At 28.1% G+C, this 12,690-nt stretch overlaps 1 protein-coding gene across 1 annotated transcript in view; it reads right to left on the bottom strand.

The window, feature by feature from the left end:
- Nucleotides 1–12,690, bottom strand: part of LOC100206343 (tyrosine-protein kinase receptor torso) — a 142,487-nt gene that overhangs the window by 108,619 nt on the left and 21,178 nt on the right. The window lies entirely within an intron of this gene.

Genomic DNA, 12,690 nt, shown 5'->3' on the forward strand with positions numbered 1-12,690 from the left:
ATATATATATATATATATATATATATATATATATATATATATATATATATATATATATGTATATATATATATATATTTATATATATATATATATATATATATATGTATATATATATATATAAATATATATATATATACATATATATATATATATATATATATATATATATATATATATATATATATATATATATATATATATGTATATATATATATATATATATATATATATATATATATATATATATATATATATATATATATATATATATATATATACATATATATATATATATATATATATATATATTCATTTATTCAACCATAAAACTAAAAAAATTTATTTATAATTTTACAAAATTAAGTTCGGTGTTACTCGTAAAGTTTAAAACTTGTCATTAAACAGTGGGTCAAAGTGTGGCAAAACCATACAAAAAAATTTTGAAATTTTGAAATTTAAAAAATGACAAGAATCGTTAAACATATTATTAAGCCAGAAATTGTATTTTATTAGAAAATATTTTTGCGATAAAATATCATATTTGTTATTTAAATATCGCCTTAATAACTTTTCATCAAAGAAAAAAAAAAGTTCGAAATTTTTCTTTTTTTACATTTTTTTAAAAGTTTGATTCTTATATACTTTAAGTTTATTTTTTACCGTATAAATAACTTAAACATTATTATGTTAATATTTAAATAAAATAAAAAAAATTATTTTGTTTGTACTTAATGTAAATATTTTTAACAAAGAAAACATCGTTCATTTTGAGTGGAAAAATAAAAAAACTTTTAAACCTATCATTTAAAACCAACGGATAAACATGTGTCAACCGCTTAAAGTTATATATCATTAAACACCACTATGGTATTGATCTCGTGGTTCAAAAACTGTCTGCCTATAACTGCCTAAACAAATACACTTAAATTCAAATAACTACTTCCACCTTTCTCGTTATTGTGTTTTTTATCCATAATAATAAGTTTAAGAGGAATTTAAACAAAAAAACTGCAGTTTGTTTTCATAATAATTTTCTTTTATAGACTTATAGAAGTTTTAAAATATGTATTTTTTATTTTTTTTATTTCTAGTTACTCCATAGTATTCGCTCAATAAACATATAGATCGCATTGAAACCATTATTTGTCATTTTTTATGCTATCATTCTAAATTAATAAAAACTAAATGAAATACGAAGTTATGAACTTGTACCTTATACAAGTTTCGAAATTATATTTGACTGAATAAAGCAAAAACTTGAAACTAAACCTGCGGTATGTTTACTTTAACTATGAATAAAATTTATTATAATTTATACAATTTATTTCTATTATTATTATGCTAATTAAATTATTGTTAAATTATTGTTATAATTTAAAATGGACGCGCTTCAGTTTTGTTTGAAGATGCGTCTGTGCGAACGGAAGATCGCTTAGTTTCCGAGCTTTTAGATAAACACAATTCAAACGAACTTTTATATGCAGCAAGTAAAAGTTTGAAAAAAGAGTCTTAGATGCTAATTTATCCAAAGAAACTTATCAGCATTTAAGAAATAATAATCTTCAATTTAACTCTCTATACCCATCATTACATATAGTAAAAGAGGCTAAAAACAAATGCTAGCCTAAAAACATTCAGGTCAGTGACTACTCTGCAGAGATACCATTACAAGATCTTCTTTTTCATACTGCATCAAGATTATGGTGTTGTGTCAAATTCGCCTTTGCTTTAAGATTGTACTAGACTAATTCTTATATACAAAGCTGGCTTTGATGGTGCAACAGGGCAATTTATTATTTATGTTTATTAACAACAGTCAGATGATGCGAGTAAACTTAATACTGATAATGGGCTATTCCACGTTGTCACGGCGTGACATTTGACTTTTTTTGTTGGGAAAAACATCATATTTTAGCGCATTTAAAATTAAAAATTTAAAAATTAAAGATACTAAAAAATGTTCATATACATTACAGTTTCTAAAAACAAAATTATTTAGTTTTAATATTTTATAGACTTTTAGGTATACGCATTAAAAGGTTGCGTCAGGACGTGACAAAAATTATTCGACAATTTTTCCGACATTAGAAGAAATGACCGTAGTTCAGCTCTAGTGGATATTTTGAAACATTTTTTTGTTATGCCTTGGATACTTAAAAGGTGTAATAATAGTTTCATAACATTTTAAAAATGTTTTATAAATTTCAATGGAGACACCACATAAATATATCAACGGAGTTTAAGTCACACCGTGAAGTGACGGTGTGACCAGTACAAAATCTTTGAATATTAGGACAATAACATCATCAATAAGACAGTTGAAACAAAAGAAACCAATTTATTCGAATATTTATAAGATTGGTATAACAATAACGTTTAACAAAACAGTTTATTTACAATAATTTCAAAAAAAGTCTTGTAAAATTCAACTACGTTTTTTTATTAAACTTTATCTAGTTAATTAAGTATGCTGCACTTGAATAAGGTTTCGTTTTCATTTTATCATTAAACTGTTTTAGGCAATGGGCACTAAATATTTCAGGCGTTTTACAAGCATAATTAATGATGTTTCCAAGTTCTGTGCCATCAAAAGCAGTTTTAATTTTTTCAGCAGCAACCATGAAAACGTTTACTTGACTTTCATCTATGACGGCTTTATAAAATGCTGTTGCGTCATTAATCAGAGCTTCTCTTCGAACAAGTTTTTGTGTTGCTAATCATTTTATGGTTGCTCCTATACCATCGCATGGTTCTTTACCATGAGAGGTTGCAAAGTAATTCCAACAAATTTTAATTTTGTCCTTGCTTTCAAGCCATGGAGTTGAAGCTACTATGTAACAATTTTTAAATTGACTGCTAGGACCATCAGATCAAACTTCCAAGTATTTTACATCCTTTCTAATAAGGTTATTTATTAACAAGTCAATAAAATAAATAACTGAATTTCTTGAATGGTTTAAATCATCAGAAATAATAACAGCAGATTTACAAGAGTCACCATGCCAGCTAACAGCAGTAAATAATGTTACTAATTTTTTGTTCCAATGTGCTGGATGAACTTCATCCTGCCAGAAAGTTGAGAAGTTTTCTGCAAAGTCAACTTGTAACAAAACTGAATAAAGATTGCTTTTTAAAACTTTTTTTGGTTTTCATAACTTATTGATTGTTTTCCTTTCCAAACGTTGTTATACAAAATTATGGCTTTGTCTTTTTTTATTGCTTTTTCAAGGTACTCAGTTCCATTAAGTTGCGTAACTTTCTCCCAAAGGTACCAGGTAATTTCTTTATTGTGGTTTTTTTAATCCAATTGGTATGTTTTGAGTAATAACTTTCCGTCCTTACAAGCTTCACAAAGATTATTCCAAAAATTATCATTTTTCTCGTCACGTAAAGTATTTGGTAAAGCATGCGAATAAAGGGGAATTTTTAAATCGATGAAATGTAATGCTTTGAGTGACAAGATAATGTTTTCATGTTTTTGACATGAACAAACATTTCTAGGCATTAAGCTTGATAAAAGTATATGGCCTGGTCTCAAACTAGCAAACTTGGATTTACTGATTGAAAATTCAGTGTGTTCGTTTTTAAATATTTGATATGCTTCAATTATATTCATTGTTAAATACCTTTTTTGCATTTTCTTTTTTTCTTTATTACTTCTTAAAACAATCCTATCTCTTATTCCAGGTGCCTGACGGGATATACCATCTTGTTCAAAAAAACTAATGACGCATAGCTTCGTTTCATCATTAAAAGCATTAGGTCCATGTGTTGGTTGCATATCTGGTAAATCTTTGTTAAACTGAATTGCAAGAGGAGAAGTTGGAAGAGCACGTATTGCTTTTTTAATAGCTTTACCAAGTGTACAAGATGATTTTTGGCAGGAGAGATGTTACATGTTATTTTAGATGAAGAAACTCTACTCTTTTTTTTTTAATTTGTCCGATTCAACATTAGAATTTTGTGTTTCTTTTTTCCGTATCGAGTCCTTTTCCTTTATAAAATCCGGACCAAATTTTTGCATTTGTCTTTCTCTATACTTTCTCTGGCGTTCAGCATGTGTCCGAGGTATTTTCATTACTTTCAACGAAGAAATAAACAATTCGATTGTGAAAGTTTACTTTTTATAAGAATTTTATAAACAATAAACATTCAGAATAACTTCAGCAATGGCGCGACAAAATTTAAGAAAAACTAAATAACAAAGGTGTTAGTAAAACATGTCTACATATTTAAAGGTACACCTACAAGTTTAATAAAAAAAACAATGTTAGTTATATTAAAGGAGGTTTCAAAACTTATCCATAAAATAAAAAACAATAAAAATACTACAAATGTTAAACCAACATGTTTTTGCGTAACATTTTTATAAAAAGTCTTTAAAAAATTTAATTTAAAAAAATGTCACGCTGTGTCGTCACAACGTGACATAAACTTAAGACACATAACACAAAAGCTAAAAATATTTAAATTTAAATATCTATTGATATTTATTGCCCTGTTTTAGTTACAAGTAATTAATAAATATTTATTTAAAATAAATAAATATTCTTACGCTGGAATGAAAAATGTGACTATTAGTATCACGGCGTGACAAACTTAAAGAAGACCAAATAAAAATTTCTCAATGAAAGATTATTTAATTATTATAATAAATTTTCAATTTGAAAAGCAAGAGCCCCATCTATATTTTGCGTGAGACAAATCTACATAGAAATTTAAAAAAGTTTCAAAAAAAAAAGTTTCAAAATGATTTACTAGAAAAATAATTTAAATTTGAAGTCTAAAAAATTGTGTTTAAAGTTTAAGCATCAAATCCTAAAATTCTTCGAAAATCAGTTCTACATGTTTCATGTTTTTAGAAACTACAAACCTTTAACTTTTGAATGATACATTTAGTTTTTTATTTTCTAGGATTTGAAATTTATATTAAACTTTTTGTACAACGTGGAATAGCCCCAATTCGCTTTTCATACCTTGCTTTGTTCCTCTTAAACTTTATTTGGAGAAATCCGAAACCATTGTCAACTAGTTACTGTAGGCCTCTCAGATTTAAATAAAGAAAAGAATCAAAAGAAATGGTTCTTGCAGAATGAGTCTATTATGGCTTCTATTAAAAGTATAACATTTTCCAATGTTTCTGTATTGGAGGACGGTACAATAAAGGAAGTTGTCGTATAACATAACAAATATTTGTTATGTTGTACCACAACTTAATTTTCTATCTATCATTGTAAATATAACAATGGTAGATAGAAAAGTTCAAACTATTATTTCCACAGCTACCAACTTTTACCAATGCTGTTCAGTATGTGGTGCATCTCCAACCAAAATGAACAATCTATCTTTAATAATTCAAAAAAAACTTTAGTAGGCAATATCAATTGTGTTGTTTCAACTTTGGATGCTCGGATAAGGTTTTTAGAATGTATGCTACATATCTCTTACAAGATGCAAATTATGAAGTGGCAGGCTTAGACTGAAGAAGAAAAAAGTATTGTTAAACTGAGAAAGGTTCAAGTTTAAGCTGAATTTTAAAAAGGATGGGTCTTGTCATAGACCAACCAAGAGTAGGTGGGGCAGGTACATCAAACGATGGTAACACAGATAGGCAGTTTTTTCAGCAATACGATGTCTCAGCTAATACAACGAACATAGATGCAAATCTTGTGAAAAAGCTTAATATTATTCTGGCCACAACCTCATCTGATTATGACATTAGCTCATCAAAATTTAAAACATTCTGTTGGGAAACTGCTTTGCTATAAGTAAACCTGTTTTTTAAGATCTTTCGTGAAAGTTTTATAAGAAAAAGCGATTCGGAAAAAATGATGTTTTTCACCGTTTTTTATGTGCATCTGATCCTTTAATTTGCACATTTAGAAAGAAGATGTATAACAAAAAAAAAAGTCTACCATCTGGTGTCATTGAATTGCATGAGCAAACAACAGAATACTCTACTTAAAATATAAATTTAAATAATATCATTGCTGTTGATTTGTTGAGTGATTTGACGTAATTTTTTATAAATGGAAAAAAGAGTTAGCGTAAATTGGAAGAAATAATTTGCGTAATTATGTAATAAAATTTAAAGTTTTTTCAAAACGCATGTTATTTTTTCCTCAAATTGTGTTTTTCAATGTAATAAACTGTTGCTAATAAAAAAAGTTAATAAAATTTTTGTTTTGGGGTTGGCTAGAAAATATCACTTTTGACCCACTGTGCATTGGAGTGACACCTTAATAAAATAGATTAATAAAGCAAAAAAACTAATATTGAAAGCAACCAAAAGAAAATAAAAAAAAACAAAAGAAAAACAACAATATTTAAAAAAGCAAGACAAATAACACAAGAAAGGGACTAAATGAATAAACTGACATGAGAGATAACGAATGAATGAGATAACACAACTTTTGACGAACAGAAGGATGATAGAAAATAAAAAATAAAACAAAATGATATTTTAAATTTTATGATGAGACAAAAACTAAGAAATAACTTAATAATAATAGCAACAAACATAAAAAGCAACAATAATAATCCTATTATATATATATATATATATATATATATATATATATATATATATATATATATATATATATATATATATATATATATATATATATATATATATAGGATTATTATATATAAACGACAGGATTTTTTTGATGTTTCAGATATAAAATTTTCGCGTATTGTACTTACTAAAAGCTTGTTGCTCTTTTTTGAATGCACTCGAGAGTTCAGATATCCTTTTTTAAATAGGGTAATCAAGTTTGGGTAGCAAAATATAATAGCAAAAAGTATGCTAATAATGTGCAAAGTTTCAACCTTTATTGTTGATGTAGTCAGGATATTTATGATCCTTGAACCTCAACCATGAACCTTTATTAAATCTTGATATATTTATTTTCCTTGAACCTCAACCAGGAACCTTTATTAAACCTTGATATATTTATGTTCCCTGAACCTTATATTAAATCTTGAATCTTTTCTAACTGAGTCAGCAATTTTGTTCTTTTAAATTTTGGAATTTTTATCTTTTTTTTTTGTGTAATACTTTAGTAATTTCTAAAAGATATTATTATAAGTAAAATATAACAAAATAATAATACCAGGATACCACCTTATATTAACGGAGTAAGTCGTTACCAAAAACAACAAAATTAATGGAGTAAGTTAATTATTTAAAGTTTTGTTAATTCAACTGATAAAAGTTATACAGCTGATATCATAATATGAGTCAAAGCCACGATTTAAATGTTGGACTTCATAGAACTATTTATCGGTCTGAAACTTGGCAATTATCAATATCCAGCAAAAAGTGTTTTTAACATATGTTAGCACTTACTCCAATGCAGAGTATTAGTTTTAGCCACAAGTTAGGTGAATATATTTTAAATTGTTCGTCTAACCAAAAAGATCTTGAAGTAACTATGGTCTCCCGCCTAATACTAGAGCATACTTAATTCTAAAATGTTTTAAAACCTAAAATCCCAGTTCAAGTCATTAGAAATATTTTAAAACTCGTAATTCTAGTTTAAGCTATTAAAGCACATGTGAACGTGCTAGGTTTGAGTTCTCGTGAGCTCAGAAGTATAAGATAGTTATATGCTTCAAAACTATGAATAATTTGGCTTGTAAAAATGAAAGTTCTTTTTTTGAGGTTAACAATAGTAAATATACCCACGGTTTTAACTTATATGATTGGTGAGCAACGATGTAATTTTGATATTTTCAAATTTTGTTTTTCTGAACGAGTTGTTAACATCTTGAACAATCTGACATCAGAAGCTGTATACGCAAAAATTAAATCTGTGTTTAAAAGTAAAATAAAATTCTTCAAATTTCGAAAAACACATTTAGTTGACGTCGCTTGTCCGTAGGACGTCCTTAAGAAGTCCAACGGACGTTCTGTGCCCGCTGGGTTGTAGTTGTAGGTTTTTATTAAACAACAAAGCTTTCCGCAGATTAGTATCACCTGCTTAACCATTGAAATGTTGTGCTGGATCAATGAACTTATGGTCAAGAATTACAATTTAACTATTTGGTTATTGAATTTTTAGATAAATATGTCTGCTATATCAAAAAAATTGACTTATTTTCTAAGATTATTTAAATTATTTTAGATATTATATAAACTATTGAATATATTATAACAACTTTTTTCCATATGATAAACTAACCAAAATAAAGTTAAGAGTTTGCATTAAAATTTGCATTAAAAAGCTAGTATTAAAAAAAGTTTGTATTAAAAAGTTAGTTACAAAAGGCTTGCTTAGACTATGCTTATATTATGTACCTAATTCCCAAAGTATATTATCAAATCTAAAACAATAGCATTTGTTGTGCTCTCGATCTCAAACATATAACTAACAACTCTAATTTCATTTATTTTAAGATTTCTTATAATAATAAATATATTGCAACGCATATGAAAATAAGCAATCATTACGCACTATAGTGCGTTATGATTGCTTACACTTTATACTATAAGTATAGAATATATTATATATTATATAGTATATTATAAGTAGTTGTATATCATAATTTGTATAAGTGTATATTATAACTTATTCTTTTTTACTAACTTACAAGTTTAACAGCATTCATTTAAAATTGTCACCAATTTATATTAAAAGCGTAGATCTAATAGCATTAGAGTTTAGAACTAGAAATTATAATTTTTTAGCTTTTTTTTTTAATTTCGTGATTAAAAAAAGAATACAATGCCGTTTTATATAAATAAAATTTACATGACCGGGGCTAAATAAAGACAATATTTGCATTATCATTACGCCCCGAAGCTTATTTAATCGTTTGTAATTAATAATATTTGTAGGTATATTAATGGATTGTTATCCAATATAAATTCAGACTAAATTTTGTAAAAGTGATGGTTTGATTTAGTGAAGTTGGATTTAGTGAACTGCCACAATGTCAAATCAAGCAAAGGTTTACGATGAAAATTAAAAATTTGTGAGGAGATCAAATATGCCAAGTGTACAAGACAAAGATCAGTATCAGTGATTCTCGGGTACCAGAAGAACTCTGCGAATCGTGTCGAAAAATTTTGCGCGGGAAACAAGACGGGGAAATAATTTATACTCCCTCCTTTGTTTAATTTCAATTCAATAAAAACGAGACCTGAAACAAGTGGCAAGATTTGATATTGCTTAATCTGCTAAATTGGTTTTTCAAAGCTAAAAAAAAACATCCTCTTTAAGAGCAAATCACTAATAAGTAAGAACCAATTGTGCGTTGCAGCACATGCCCCTGCCCTTTAGGAAAAGGTGTGCCCCACCAATGCTCTCAAATAAAATTCAGGGAAAACCATCAATCTTTAGCTGCAAAAGATGCCAGAGAAGCCAAATAAAATGCATCTCGAGTTATTTACAATTAAGAACTTTTCCCTGAAGAAACTATCCACCTTGCTAAAGCATCTGGCGGACATTTACTTACAATTACCCCAGGTAACTATTTATACTTAATAAATTTTTACATATATATTCAAATAAAATCTTTAAAAAAAGAAACAAGATAGGCTTTGGAAAGTATATTTATAACAAGTTTTTAATCACTTTAAAAACGAAGAACTTGAAAGTTTTAAACAAACTTTCTAAATAAAGTTTAGTTTAAAGATTAAATATGTATGTTTTGGTTTCAGATCAAAGAAGTGCCCGGCCACTATCAAGCGCTCCAACTTTGACCACTCTAGCTCTTGTTAATGTACAATTTAATACGAAACTATCAAACAACGGAATACATATGTATATACAAGTTGCAAATACAACTTGTGGTCTTCAAGCCCATTCAAGTATACACCGTTGTACATGGTGCGACGTCAAAAGTCTTTCCAAATCTGGAAACTTGATAACACTGGGCTCAATTAAATCTAGCCTCGAGTGTTTTCATCAATCTGGTGGGGTTGTTGCTTGTGCAAAGTTGTTCGGCAACTTCATTCACCCAATCATTGGTGGGCTTGTTTTTTTTTTTTATTTTGGGAGCAATCCTACAGATGAAATAGCATCTTCTTATAGTAGTTGTCACTCATCTTTTCAAGATACTTAATTTGTAAAAATTGCTTGAATAGAATTGTTAAGTAGCCAGCTACTTTCTGTATTCAATGGAGACCGTATTATGGGGGCCAGTTTGAGGGAAATAAACGCAGGAAACATCTTTAAAATGTGGATGTACAGCAAATTGCTGACACAAACTCGGTTCCTAACATTGTTCACATAATTGAAGCATTCAAAAGTTTCAGTTTAGTTGTAAAAGCTTGCTTTGGATTTATCCGTCAGCCGAATTTTGATGAACATTTTAACCATTTTAATCCTTAACTGCTATTAGTAATTATGAATTTTAATATTGCATCTGAAAATATCTAAGTATATTTGACTAAAAGAGTATATTAAGGACTTTGAATAAGTTTCTTCTGGAGAAAATCAGAAACAGTATCCTACAATTTATAATGTAAAAATAGGGTTTAAATTTTTATTCTTATATAAATTTAGTTATTTTTTTACTCCATTTTGCAAGTCAATGTATTTAGGAAGCTTTTAAGGGTCAATTAAAATTCTTTTAACAGAAACGTTTTATTTTTATTTTACCAAATGATAGTCCTTTTGACCGGTTTTGCACTTTTTTAAGCACTTTTATTTTGCATTTCGGCAGTAGTTTATACTTTGAGAAATGTTAAGATATTTACGCTATGCCTAAGCCACTTCAAACCACGCTTCTTAAAGCAATATTTTTGTGTTTAAAATAAAAGTGGAACATGGAGCAGTAAAACAATTATAACAAAAATTAATGGTATTACATAGTAGAACCCTCATGTAACCTTTATTTTGTAAATAGTGATCAAATATCACAGTAGTCGGTAACATTTTGAGGTCGAGGTAGCAAAAAAATAACAAAATATAAATTAAAGCTTCCATAAATTTTAACCATTAAACCAATCCAACTGTAATTGAATCAAGACTTTTGTGCGACCATATCCAAATTTTTATCAAATTATATGTTGTGGTTCTCATTCTACAGGTGTTTTTATTGTCGCACTATAAAGATAAAATTTTACTTAATTTGAACATTCAAATTAAATTATTTTCCGCGGACAAAATTAAAAGATTTCAAAATTTGCTTCGCAGGGTACCTTGATGTATACGCTATCACCCCATACAAGTGGCGTTTTTGGGTTAGCTAGTTGACATTATCAGGATCCGTGCTAACCATGATAACGCAAGGCAAGTTTGAAACGAACACCTACTGTATGTACTGTTGATGACATCCCCTACTTAAATCAAAGCAACAAAACAATCACCAATTTTGATGCATCTTAATTATCAAGTAGGTGTTCTTGATCATGATTTTTTAGTGGCTTTCAGACATAAGCTTATACTGTCAGTTTATACAGTTGCATCTTGATTATCAAATAGGTTTGGTTGATCATGAATTTTTAGTAGCTTTCAGACATATGCTTATACCATCAGTTTATACAGTTTGTATTATTGAACAAGACAAAATTTTTGATGCTATGTCTTATCCTAGACCACTGTATACTACTGTTAGGTATATGAAGCATGATAGCAGCGCTGCTTTACTCGTGGTCTTGTTTTTAAGCCTCTTGTTTCAATCAGAAATGCAAAGCTTCACAAAATCATTCCAGAAAGTCAGGTAAAAACTATTTTTGTTGTTGTATGTGATTGAGACCCTGATAAAAATTCAAGGTTTCGTAAATCATTGCATGTTACAAATACATTTTTTATTAAATGGAATTTAGATTCTACCTAACATGAACTCATGTACTATACTAATCAGCCTATAACAAGGTTGAACGGCGTATAGTTTTGCAGAGTCGAGAGTTTTTTTTTATTTTTATTTTATTTAGGTGCCCCAAGAAGTCCTTAGGTCTTATCACAGAGCACCGCGGATGAGCATTTAATAAGAAGTTTACGTCTCCTTTCTAACCAATGTCGCAAAACTTCCCCAGAGGTGGAGTTTGAACCATGGATCTTTTGTGTCTGAGGCACGTGCACTACCACTGCGACACGGCTGCTAAGTTAGCAGGTTTGGTTGTGTTACATGATCATTCTGGAACACATCTAAATGCATCTTGAAAGACAATTGGTGTTAATTTAAAAAAAAAATTATTAAAGCTGTAAAAACTGTAGCTGAACTATAGGTCTGATATACTTACTGATAACTATTTAGTTGCGTATTATATTTTAAACCGTACCAACTGCACCAGTACTAGAACAAGGTTCAAAGGGGTTGCAAATTATGTAAGATAAAGTAAAAATTTTTAATGATTGTTAAGTGTGATGTTCCGAATTGCTACAAACCTCGGCGTTGTTCCTGGAAAAAATACTTTCCTTAACATTTTTTACCAGGCCCAGTTGTAATGTCTTATGCTGCCTACAGAATTTTTATCTTAAGCCAAAGGTAGCACAAAATAAACTTTATTTCTCTTCTTTAGCGCAGTGCTTATGACAGGTTCAAAAAATTTTTAAAGTTAATAACTTTGGTTACAATTAAAATAAAATAATAAAGTTTAAATAAATAGTAAAAACAACAGTAAATTTTAGATACAAGGTAAATAAATTTATAAAAGTTAAGTTTTAAAACAAGATTTAGAGAAATGTTCTGGAAATAAATAAATTATCTTCTTTTTGCAAATCATATTAAAA

This window comes from Hydra vulgaris, chromosome 09 (assembly GCF_038396675.1).
Source record: "Hydra vulgaris chromosome 09, alternate assembly HydraT2T_AEP".
In the NCBI taxonomy this organism is placed as follows: Eukaryota; Metazoa; Cnidaria; class Hydrozoa; order Anthoathecata; family Hydridae; genus Hydra; species Hydra vulgaris.